The sequence below is a fragment of the Lytechinus pictus genome, chromosome 14 (genome assembly GCF_037042905.1).
Source record: "Lytechinus pictus isolate F3 Inbred chromosome 14, Lp3.0, whole genome shotgun sequence".
NCBI classification, from domain to species: domain Eukaryota; kingdom Metazoa; phylum Echinodermata; class Echinoidea; order Temnopleuroida; family Toxopneustidae; genus Lytechinus; species Lytechinus pictus.
In genome coordinates, this window is record NC_087258.1 from 11,486,854 (window position 1) to 11,500,845 (window position 13,992).

The window sequence follows — 13,992 nt, forward strand, 5'->3', positions numbered from 1 at the left end:
TCGCTCTACAAGCGATCTGATTGGCTGTTGACGGCTGTTGACAAATCCTACGTTCTAATGCGGACGCCCGCTAATTTGCGGAAGAACCGTCCGTGATTTGAGCTCAAGAACGCTCGGGCCTCTGTTTCCATGGAAGTTGGCGATTTTTGCACACGACCCTTACGTTCTACGTCGTACGACGCTGGGCGAAAACGCGCTATTATTGCAATGTAAATCGCCTAGAAAAATTATGTATTAAATGTACAAAGGTAACTATATTATTATTTAATAATGTTTAAATCTATCATGAAATTATTTTTGTTTTACATGTACAAGGGTTAAATATTTCGCTCGCTCACACCTTTAATACATTTTGCCCTGTGTGTCATGTCTGCCGCCTAAGCATTGTTGTCTCATTGTTCCATATACATGTATTGAAAGTTTGAAATGCCTTGGCCTTGGCCTTGAGGTTTTCAGGCCTTGGCCTTGGCCTTGGGTTTGCATGCCTTGGCCTCGGCCTTGGGTATTGAAGCCTTGGCCTTGGGTATTAAAGCCTTGGCCTTGGAGGTTTGAGCCTTGACTACAACACTGGTATCAATCAGATATGATTATTTACGTCTGGGACCGACCTTTAACGTCACCATCCGAAAGACGTGACCAGGGCTCGAACCTCGAAATCAATTTGTAACTTCCCCACATTGCTTGGATTACAGGCGCACGCCACAACGCCCAGTTTGATCCCGTCAGGTGTAGTCTTCATAAATGCTGATTTATTTTTAAAATGAGCCGGTCGAGGTACCCTTTTCTGGTCAGATATGGAATGTCAGACATTTAACCTATCCACTGGTAGTAAACATTCAATCCTCGAATTTCCTCCTTATTTTTTATGAACTCTTTTTAAGTGCCACTTTAACACACGAGTCTATGGGAAATGAATTAGGCCTGTGAGCTCTTGAAGGGATAGAGCCTCGTCGATCTGGCGCTGCACAGCGGCTGCCGGGCCCATGATCAATTGGGCGAAGAAATTTTCGAAGTATTTCATTTCATGTCTATTTCGAACAATAAATCATGGATTTCTTTTTTTCTATATGGCTAGCCTGTAGGCTAGCGCATTAACGTTACCTCATATCTGGGCCTGTCTATATATGCCTGCGACTGACTATGGTTAACTTAGAATTGGTTAATTCCGAACTTTACGTTTACTTACGTTAGACCAATCCAATATACACTGCCAGTCGAGTGCAAAGACGAGCGCAAAGACCGAGTGCAAAACTATTGCCAAAGACAAGTTGATCAAAAGATAATGTATTACGTAATACAGAAAAGACATTTTTAAATTGTTCACTCTGATCTCTTCAGAGGTTTCTTTTCGTAAATTGTTTGTATACAAAGGACATTCAGAAAACCATAACAAAGGGGTCCCTGGACTTATGCTCTGGCAGTAGAATGCAAAGACGAGTGCAAAAGTGTTGATAAAGAAAAGCTGATCGGAAGATAAGTTACGCAATACAGAAAAGATATTCTGAAAAAAATTCGCTCTGCTTGTTTTCGTGAATTCATATTCGGAGAAACATTTCAATGCTGGGGTCCCTGGACCGTCTCTCTGGCAGTCGAGTGCAAAGACGATCGCAAAGACGAGTGCAAAACTGTTGCTAAAGAAAAACCGATCGGCGGATAAGTTACGTAATACAGACAAAATATATTCTAAAACAGTTCGCTTTACTCTTCTCTTTGTTTTCGTTAATTGTTTATATATAAAGGGCATTATTTTGGACATTCAGAGAACCATAACAATACTGAGGTCCCTGGACCTTTGCTTTGGCGGTCGAGTGCAAAGACGATAGCAAAGACGAGTGCAAAACTGTTGCTAAAAGCTATTAAATCGGAAGATGTTACGCAATACAGAAAGGAATTCTCCACTCTGCTCTGTTCGTAGGTTTTTTTTCGTGTGTTGTTTAATATACAATTGAGGGTATTTTAATTAAGCAAATCAGAATAGTGAGGTCATCGGACCCTTTACTCTTGCAGTCGAAAGACGAGTGCAAACTCCTGCCAAATAAATTGCTGCATAGGGTATTTTGATATTTCTTCTTTTTAAAGAGGCCTATATATTCACGCTATTTTGCACTTAAACCTATAAATTGATTCACCTTTTATTCTTCAATCAGTTGCATGTGGGGGGGGGGGGGGGGGTGGGTCAATTGTTTATTTATTCATTTATTTATTTATTTGTTTATTCATGTATGTATTTATTTATTTTATTTTATTTTAGTTTGTTCTATTTTATTTCCGGCTAAAGGAATACAAACACATCGAAAATTGAAAGACCCGTCGACCGGTGGCAATTAAGGGGTAGCCAAAATGAAAATTGTTCCTAAATAGAAAATTCTCTCGCCGGTCGACCAAAACAACTTAAATATATATATATATATATATATATATATATATATATATATATATATATATATATTACGCATAATTATGTTTGTGTAACAGCAGAGGTATCAGTGTATCGTAAACAAGCATCTGATATAATAAATACAAAATTAAAATAGTTGAAGTCACATGTATCAAAACAGGTAATGTGTTTTACGAAAACGGGAAAAAGCAACTCCTCCGATTTTAAATGATAATACGTTACTTGATGTGACATCAACCTGTTTGCCCCCCTACATTTCAGCAAGTATATTCGGATCGGTTACTTCGCAGTTCGTTTTAAAATAAGCAATACAGCTATAGAGGTCGTAATTTTCTTTATTATCCACGCTTTCTTTACAGATTAACAAGAAAAAAAAATAGAGATAAATATTTGTCTTAAAGATCCATCAAAGGGCACACAGTTCTGAAACTTTGACAATTTAGCTATATTTCATTCATTTATTTAATTATTTATTGAAATATATCTAGGCAGGTACAAAAGATCAGCAAAAAACTGTTTTTCATCAGTGACCTAATGAAAACAGAATCAGGATTACAACAAAAATTATTCACATGTAAATAAAATCAAATTCCGAGTCATTATCTAGGCAATGCTTATATACATTAATAAACAAATATTTTTACATTAAGATAACATGAAAATGACTAAAATGTTAAAGCAGAACGGTAAGATATCGATATAAACTACAAATCGTATAATATTTATTCACTGCTAAAATCCACTGAAATTAGCGATAGAATGGAGAGCCCGAACACTAGCACGCGAAGCGTGAGGGGGGGGGGGTGGGGTTGGAGGAACAGGGGTACCGTTACGATCCGTTACTATTTTTAACAGGGGGAGCTGCATTTTTTGGAACAAATTTTTGACAAGCGAAAGAAAAGAAAAGCTTTTCACTCCAAAGTGAAAGTGACCTAATTGGGTAAGGAACAAAGTTGACAAGTAAAAAAAAAGGTTTCCACTAAAAATGAATGCGATTTGGATTAAATTTCTACTTTATAGAGCATACCTACCTGATTTCCCAGGGGGTGGTGCCTATCGGGGGCACCCATCGAGAGCATTTTGCATCAAACCAACTTATTGTCAGGGCTAGTGAATTTTCCGTTAATCGCTGGGGTACGTCCTCCTATAGCCCCCCCCCCCCTCCGCCCTGAAAGATTCTGTTGAATTTCCAAACAAAAACGCCCCATTTTGATGGTAAAAAAATAAAACGTGTGCAAATTTAAGCACTCGCCCTTGACCACACCTCCAAGGCCAAGGGCTTAACTGGGTCGGGTGCACAAAATTAGATAACAATTTAGGAAGGATTTGCACACGGAACTTGATGAAAAGACATAAAACCCACTCGGAAAGCCAGTCTTCATCATTCTGTTGGCTGGACCTGCATCTCTAGAGACGACTTCCTACTTATTCTTAGAATCACCCGTTTCGATACATCATCACCATGCCTGGACCTGACGTTAAGTGTTTCTGTTGCCGAGGTAAGATATTTCAGTCTATAAAACAACTACGATCGTTTTAGTGAACATGTTGAAATGGCGCCACGGAGAGGACAGTGCTGAGGATCAATCGAGGGTTAATCTGAGCACGCGTGCCGCATCTCCCGACGCGTTTGATGCTGCCCTGCGCTAAGTGGTAGATATTACCTGAATATAATTATATCTGCATTCGGCAATTTTTTTTTTTAATCTCAAGGAGAATGCCACCTTTCCACAGGGCACATATACAAATCTCCAAGGCCAATTGTGACATTAGGACAGAATCCGTGCGCTGCCTTCGAGGGGTTGTTGTATAACCAGAGGTGATACCACGGGGAGAAGGGGTGTGAGCGTCCCTTACCATAGATTGTTATTGTTGCTATTATTAGCGGGGAATACAAAAAAATGAGATGAGAACGCATGGATAGAGATAAAATACGAAAAAAGTTAATTGAAATATGGCGTCGCCCATGCGTATCGTACTTTTTGCACCCCTTTCATGGGGAAGTTTAATTTTGTTTTTCAATATGATTTCAATGTTTCAATAAAGTAGTGTTCATATTCGAAGTTGAATTTTCGCTTTGTTTGTGCTCCGCCGAGCTATCTTTTTTTGTCCTAATGGTGATTTATAATATATCTGATATGTAAACATTGGATAACGAATGTTATCATACTTTGCTTTATTTGTAGTCTTAAAATAAGATTTTAAAATATATTTTAGTTCCACACCAGTGACACTTATATTATGTTTAACTTCTTTTTTATTCCAGATGGCAAAGAGTGTGCCTGCGGGGGTGGAGAGTGCTGCATCACGGGAAAATGCTGCAAGGAAGGAGATGGAACTTGCTGTGGAAAATGTTCAAGTGAGTCGCCAATCAAATTCGACATATCAATAAATCCTGCCAATGAATTCACTCTAAGCAAAGTATAGGCCTATACATTTTTATGCTGAATAATGAACACACCTAGCTAAATTAATTCTAGTTCAATAGGCCAACATTATGCTGTTGAAACAGGCCCTTTTATTAATTAAAAATATCGACATATCCATAATTGAAAATATTTTTGTTTGGTAACAGAAGATACGTCTCGGAACTCGTAGTGTGTAAGTTTTATTTTTTATGTATTTTTTTTGGGGGGGAGGACAAATAGTAAATGAGTGGCATTAAATTATTATTTATCACCGACATGTTTTTTTTTGTACTACCAGGATGTGACAAAAGATCTTTGATCAGTTGTCTGAGAATGCTACTCTTGAAAATAGCTTTCATACCCCGTAAATCCACTATCTTTTTGAATCTGTACGATATAGATGATGGTTTTCATGCTGACAGTTATGTGCTCCATTAGTGGCATTTTCATTATCAGAGACTTCTCCAAGCGATGTTATTCATCTAAAGAGTGATTTTTTAAAACCTTTTTTCAGATGCTGCATGCAAGTGTGCCGATGGCTGCAAATGTGAAGGAGCCTGTGCCTGTACTATGGGGAACTGTACGTGCTAGGTCATCAAGACCAATTTCTTTCCGTTAGGAAGGTGAGTGATCATACGAGTGTGGTTAAAGGTCAAGTACACCACAGAAATAAGTTTATTTTAATTAATGGAGACATCAAACTAGCATAATGCTGAAAATTTCATCGAAATCGGATGTAAATTAAGGAAGTTATGACATTTTAAAGTTTCGCCTTATTTTGCACAAGACAGTTATGTGCACGACTCGGTGACATGCAAATGGGGCAGTATGATGTATATCACTCACTATTTCTTTTTTTTATTGTTTAGATTATAAAATATTTCTTTTTTTACAGATTTGAAAATAAGACCGAATTGACGGAACCATGTAGTATTAAACGATATGCTAATTCCACATGTTCAGGCAGGAATTAATCGTTGTTTCACTTGACAATGAGGAGAAATTTAGAATATTTCACATTTCATGTAATAAAATACAAAAGAAACGATGAGTGGATGACGTCATCAGTCTCCTCATTTGCATAGCGACCAGGATGTGCATATAACGGTTTTGTGAAGTTTAGCAAAACTTTAAAAATGTCATAACTTTCTCAATTTTGTCCGATTTTTCTCGAACCTTTGATCTTATTCTTTGAATTTTCTGTTTTCACACAAGCCCACTTGTTCCAAAGATTTCATTTCCCTTTAAAGCTTTAAGTTATAATGGTTCCATGTAATATAGACTCGTGCCGTTGACATGTTCTGTTTCATTAGTCATGAAAATTTTCATTAAGACTAGGCTATTTAAAGAGATACAAGCAATTAATATATGTATTAGAAACATGGCTTAATAAGTTTTTTTTTTCTTTTTCTCTCTTTGTATTCCCTATATCTGCAGATTGTCATCTCTTCTGCAAATTTGCTCCAAGTGGACTTCATTTGTGTATACCATATCATTTTTGTAACATAATGTACATTTTTATATTAAAAAATAAATAATTACACTTGTAAAAATTAAGGCATTTCAAAGAACTTAAATTGCAGAATCACTTACCGGTGCCTCGTGCATCTTACTCATTTTGGAATTATTCTTTCAGGATTTTCTTTACTACCTCGAAATTATATTATTTAAACATTGACAATATCCCCTATAAAATATGCTATAAAATTACAATGGTTTGTACGTTTCTTTAATCAAAGTGGTGAGGTTTTGAATGTAGTAGGTGCTATTTGAAATTGAGAGATCGACTTACAAGCAAGAGCTTTTACGTTTTGCAATTAATATAACCCCAAAAGGTCGCAAATGATATATTTTTCAAGTATTCGTCGAAGATACACAAAACACTGTAAAACCCAAATTTGCATATGACTTAAAGTTTGGTAATGCGATCGTGAGCTCTTGCTTGTAATGTCTGGAGTATTGCATTTGAAAACCACAAAACCAATTTGAGAAATCTATATATTTTCAATCTACATTCAAGTTTATAAGAAAATTGGTTTATGAAAGTATTAGCGGCAACGATGTTTGACTTGAGAGCAAAAGAAGGTTTAATATTTTGCTCTCAATTAAAAAATATGATATTGGTGAAACCAACAGCAACAAATTAAGCCAAAAGACGTTCACTTTTAGCCTGAGCTTAAATTTTCTTCTGGTTTTACTAAAAAGTCTTACTATTACACTCAGAATTTTCGTAACCAATCCCAAATTTAAAATGTGAACCTACTCTAATACCATGAAAAATATATAAATCTGTTCACAGAATACAGCAACTTGTAAGACTAGCTGGAACGTTACGTTACATTTAACTGTTTATTGATTGCCTATTCATATACTGATCCTCAAGAAGAAAAGAGAGTTTGTAAAAAGGGTAGGCTCTATTAATACTTGCGATATGGTTTTCGATCGGCAAAGAGGAGAGCGGGGGAATTGAAGTATAGATGGGAGGAAAAAAAGAAAAAAAATGTGTGTGCCCAATGATCATGATGAGCAGATGAAGAATACAGAGAGAGAAATGGGGAGGTAAGAACATGAAAAACGGGAAAAAATAAAGAACGAAGAGTATATAAAATGCCTCTATAATTATTGATGAATACAAAGTTCATAACAGTACCCGGCACCTTTTACCCCGTATCAAAATAAGCCTATCGTGGCGCCACCATTGGTTATATACGGCATGTCCCAAAGATCTGTACTGGGTGACGTAGGTTTCAATCGGCAAACAGGTCGAAGGGGGATTTGAAGTAGATGGGAGGCAAAGGTGTGTCGATCCATGAGCAGGTGAGAGAGAGACAGCTAGAGAGAAATGGTGGGGGGGGGGGGCTCAGTTGATAGGATGGTGAGGAAATCTGCAGGGGAGGAGAGAGTGAAATAGAGAGAATGATGAGAACAGGAAAAACCGTCGGAGGGGGGGGGGAGTATAAAGAAGAACGAAGGTATATAGAATACATAGCTATCCTTCTATTGAGGAAAACAAAATAAATGACGGTACCCACTACCCCCTATCAAAATAAGCCTATCGTAGTCTGGCGCCGGACTGGGAGAATGCGTGGATCATTCCTGATGCAAAAAAAATGCTTATTACCACATTGTCAGCCGCGGAAACTTGGAGGCACTGGGAGCTCCTGCCCCTATTTTATTATTTTTTTTTGTAAACGTCTTAAACGTAAATCACCATAAAATTGTTATATATAGGCCTACATTTTCAACACGTATTTTTTATTGATTTCATCCAAAATCATTTGTAAATCCCAACACCCCTCCCCCTCATACACACACACATTTCACATATCGTTCCTCTGGTCTGATTCTCTACTTTGTAATAATTATGTTTGTACCGTCGTGATGGATATCCACCTCAGTACAGATGGGGGTGTGGCTTCTTTGCCCCCCCCCCAAAAAAAAAAAAAATCATGACCAAGGAAAAAGAATAATGTATGGCAAGACATTTCTCAATAACTGGAGAAACTGAGCACGGCAATAATGAGGAAAAGATAGAAATAATATATTGGGCACACACTAAAGGGGAAACCTGCAAGCATCTGCAACTGTTACACAGCATTAACCTGGGCACCAGAAGCAGGGAAAATGAAAAGGAGAAATGCCAAAACAACTTGGCGGCGAACAGCAGGAAAAGAAAGGACATTGGCTGGATTATGGAGGACGTGGACAGAAGCCAGAGCTGTGGCCTCTGATAGGCAAAGGTGGAGACGTTCGGTGGAGGCCCTATGTGCCACTAGGCATCTGGAGGATGGTAACAGCTCAGGTTACATTATGCATAATAGTATTATGCATAATGTAACCTGAGCTGTTAAATACGCCATATCTACCTCCCTCAATTTTTTGGCTCATTACGCCACTGCCTCCATGATTTGTACCCCATATCTCGTTGCAAGCTTTACTGTAGGTATGCTAAGACATTTCTAAATAACAATAGGCCTACATGCTTATTTTATTTCAAGTTAAACAGCATCATCATAATTATGAGCATATTCATTTGCCTGTATTTAAGCATTAAATAAATGGTTCTTAAAGCATAGACTCTCACAACTCAAGCCTTTAAGGGATAGGCCTATACAAAATATAGTTCAATGAGTAATTTCTCAACGTAAAGGGGATTATGGGCTTATAGTTCCATGCTGAATCAAGTGCACTGGAAGTGTTCGTGATCAACATTGCTCAGAGTGTTCAATTTGCATAAAAGTTTCCCCAAAATAGCTCGCGCTTCGCGCTCGCACTAATTAGTTAGGGCTTATTAGATACAACGATCTTGTTTATGAAAGAATAAAGCTAGGAAGTAACTGTTGACTACCCTAAGCTTTAAAGAAACCAACAAAAGTCAGCTTTGGGCGGGAAATGTGGATTTGATTGCTGTACACATGCGTGACCAAATTATTTCCAAACGCCCCCTAAACGGGTTTTTTCTCTTTTTGCAAAATGCCCCCCCGAAACAAGTTTTTCGAGGTCTTTATTTACACATTTTTGCCCCTAAACAAGTTATCACCAGAAAATGACCCCGGGGAAAAAGCTTGGGCAAATACCATAAACACGTTTGGCCAGTCTTTTAAAAAAACTTTGGGAAAAATATACCCTAAATAAGTTTGACCCCGCGATTGACCAGTTTTTCAAAACCACCCTTTTTCTTGAAAATCGGTGTTTTTTTATACCCGTATATAACGAGTGCACGCGCAGCCCGCGTCCACTGAAAACGGAAAAAACAACATCCCTTAGTTAATGACGTTCCACAGTTTAAATAAAGTCCATGGCATTTTCACCAAATTTTGCAAAGTTGTAGAGGAAGGTATACCTAAGAGGTGCAAACATTAAAAAATATCGGTTCATGTGCTTGTTTTCTAACTATCAGCACTTTTATAAGAGCAAATGTGCTTTTTTTAACACCCCAAAACGTGCCAAAAGCTTTGTATCTATGTGAGGAAAAATTCCAAACCACTCTACCATTTCTTCAAACTCGAGGTCATATTCATCATACATTGCAGCACTACATAGTAAAGTATTTTGATATTGTAGAGGAATTTTAAAAAATGGTCCATGGAATAATTCCAGTTTATTAGCTTCATAAAAAAACACATCGGATCTGGATCAGGAAAATACGGGTGAACTTTTTTTCGCCCCCTCCCCCCCTTATTGGCAAAAGCTGGATCCGCCCCTGAATTTTGGCCTACTTCAGCACCCCCAGCCAAAAAATCGTTCCCAGGGCCCTGCATAGGCCTATATAGACAGGTCCAGATTTTAAAGTTAATGCGCTAGCCTAGGCTAGCCATAGCTTAGACTATAATTTTTTTCTTGTTATTAATGGCAATTTGATAGTGTTTAAAGTACACACCCGAAGAATCAAAAGTATTTTATAATGACTTTTTGTGGTCATCATTGTAAAGGGGAAGTATTACTTATCAGATATATAACTTCACTTTTTAAAATAGTGATAAGAGTTTGCAGAAATCAGCTCTAAAAAATGACTTATTTTCATGGCATATTTCTGCCTTCAACGGTCCTTCGCCGAGCTCCAGCTGAGTGACGTCACACCAAGAGCAGTGAGCAGCTGAGCTGACAGCAGCCCATTGAAGACGATCTTTCCAATCAGCGTTTTTTGCTCTTGAATTGTTTATTCCTCACAAGATTGGTCTTAGTATATAGATAAAAGTTTGAATTTTCTGAACTGTAAAATGAAATGCGCATTTAACATATTTTGGTAACCGATATTTAGCTTAAAAACAAATAATTTTTTTCAAGAAATGTATGTGAATAAACAAAGCATATTTTCACTTAGAAATCACACTTGCGTCACATTGATATTATAATCAATAAAAAGCATAGATATTCTTCTTCACGACTGAACAAAAATTATGAAATTTCATTACGTAGCAAAGTCAAGGAACCCCCCAAAACACGGCAATATCCATCGCGAAATGATTGAAATTGCAGTTGAATTGCCGAAGCATTATGAGGCAACAGCGGCGAACGGACTTTGTTTTATATACCATTAAAAACCCGGAAATGAGAGGCAAATGGTTTGTGGCCAAACCTGTAAGGCCTTCGTTTTGATGAGTGCGGGGACCCTGGTTTGAACCTCTGACTCGGTGAATTTTTTTTATTATTATATTCCTACCCAGCTCTTTTTATTTTCATGTGAGATACTATTCAGACCTGAACTTATTCAATCTTACTTCTCAATTGCTGCTTTTGATTTTCAAGTTCTTGATTAGATTCTACACTTATTTGGGCAGGGATGGGAGGGGTAGAGGATGAGTTAAAAGTCAAGTCCACATCAACTAAAAATTATTTGAATAGAGTAATTTCCCTTGGTTTTTTTTTGTTTTTTTTAACTCAAAACAGTCATACACACAAAACAATGATATGCAAATTAGAGTTATGTCACATCACATTCATTTCATTTTTTTTTGGAATTTTATTATTTAAATTTGAATCAAAGTTTTTATGAAATTTTCTGCAATATTTTATTATTTTTCTTTAAATTCAAATGAATTTTTGGTTGGGTGGACTTCTCCTTTACTCTTCACATGGAATGCATAGCGATGTTTATCCAGAAACAAAATTGTCTTAAAATATGCAAACCAGTAATTGGACACATGCTCACTTTCCTTTCATCCAGGCCACTTCCTCACATCCACCAGGCTTACCGTCTTATAACAAACATGATGAACCATCACACAACTGCAAACAACATTCACAGTGCTTTACAATAAATATTTCACTTTTGTTCATACATGCAATGAATATTGTGGAAAACAAATAAAAGGCGTACCCATATTCAAATATCGTTTAAAAGGACAAATATATTATATCTTTCGAGAAAAAATTGTGACGATATATACACGACACTTAACTTTCAGCAATCAGCATGTTATATAACTGATACAGAGTTGCTAACAAAATATAACTATGGGGCATTGCAAGAAACTTATGTTCAAAGCGTAAGTCTCAAATTCAAATTCAAGCGTAATAAGGTCGAGTTGTACGTGCAATTCAACTAAATGTTTGTGTTTAATCAAAGGACTTACCTTTGATTTGGGACGTGTGATTGAGTAGAAAATTTCTCACAAAATGCCCTAGTTACATTAAAATTGTTCTTTCGTTTTAAATTGTGTGTTCTTATTTTTGTTCTCATTTATCTTCATTGTTGAAAGAAACACCAGACTCTAATTTCAGTCAGGAATCAGTGTAACCACTGCAGTACTGAAATTTTGTCTGGCTTCATGACATCCTAATTCCAAGAATAAAAATAGCTTAATTAAACATTCCTCTGAAACGGCAGATTTTTCAGTCTAACCATAGAGCTATAACCAAGCCAAGCCATTGCCTGGCCAGTTTATTTAGAAATCTGACTGAAGAAAAAATCTGCCGCAAAACCTTCTTAAAAGACTTTACGTAGTCATGCCATGGATGGTATTGGTAGTACAGCATGAAATAATGCATGATTCTAAAATTATATTAGATCTGTATCTGTCATCTGACCTGAATGCATCGTCAGTCAGACGCCAGAACAAGTACAATTTCCAAACCACTGGCGTAAATCCGTGTTGATGGGTGGGGGGGATGACTGAAATATTTTGGCATTTTTTTTGCAATCATGTTTTTAGATATGCAAGGAATTGTCATTGATATGTCCACAGTGGCGTACCGTGGGTCACGGCATGGGGGGGGGGGGGCACCAGCAAAATTTTTGAATGACTGAGTGAGTGACCTAATAGAGACATTTTAAGGACAATGTCATTAAACGGATATGTATCTCACTGATCAAATAATGCGAGCGCGAAGCGCGAGCTGAAATTTTATTTATATTCACACCTAAAAAGGGACATTATAATCGAATTTGTGTAATCATGATAGGTACCTGTCTCGCTTAACAATGCGAGCGCGAAGCGCGAGCTGAAAACTTAGATAATTGAGACCTGAAGTGGGGCATTCTAAGGTTTCTTTGTAGGAATTAACTAGGACCATACGTATTTCATTAACCAAATGATGCGAGCGCGAAGCGCGAGCTGAAAATTTTTGATATTCAGATCAGAAGAAGGGACATTTTAAGGACTGATTTTAGGAATTCATGAAGAGCAGACATATCTCACCAATCCACTAATGCGAACGTAATCACGGACAGGAAATGTTTCATATATACGAAGACCTTAACATGGGGCAATCACTTTTGAGTCATGAAAAAGAAGCATATGTCCCTACATAAAACAATGATAACTCAAGTGCTAGGAAATATATTTGGTTTATATTGACTTGAAAACGGGATGTTTTAGTCCAACAGGATTATATATCTCGTTAAACAGACAATGCGAGCACCAGGAACAATGAAGACGTAGGCCCTGGGCAAATTATGTTTCATAAAGTTATGATAAAAATGTTTCTTATGTAATGTAATTTAACATAATTATAATATAATATAACATTATAATGAATAATATTTTCTTCTTTCCCACTACGTTTCTCTTCCTTTCTCCCTCTTTTCTCCTTTCCCCCCTTTCCCCCCTTTCCCCGTGTTTTTTTTTTTTGGTCAGCCGATGGGGGGGGGGGGGATGTGCCCCCCATGTCCCCTGTAGTTACGCCACTGTATGTCCATATGGCAAATACCCCTCCAATATTATTATCTTTTTTACCCCATGATGGTTTAATGGTTTTATTAGAGATTACATAAAAAAAAAATTGACATTCCATTTAATCCCTTCCCAAAGACCCCAACATTGATGAATTGGAAGAAACGGGGGTTTCTCTTCAATGTTATAATAAGGACATAAGTATTTCGTTTGGAAATGGTGTACTGGCTCTTTATTTGCATTTTATGATTCAATAATATTATTTTATTTATTAAGCGGTATTTTTTAAAGAATTTTCACCAATAAAACAATTATCTCTTGTGATTTTTTTCATTTCTTTCGTAAAAAGTGGGGGGGATGTTTGTACAGGCCATCCCCCCCTCCTCAAAAAGTGGGGGGGATATATCCCCCCCATCCCCCCCGGGATTTACGCCAGTGTTCCAAACATGCTTACCTATGACGCCTTTTGTGGATGGATCAAACAGCGGAACGTGCATCATCGGCTCCCCTGCAGTCCCGGCCCAGCGGCAAGTAGTGAATGGCCCGCTACAGCTTGGAGTTTTTCAATAAA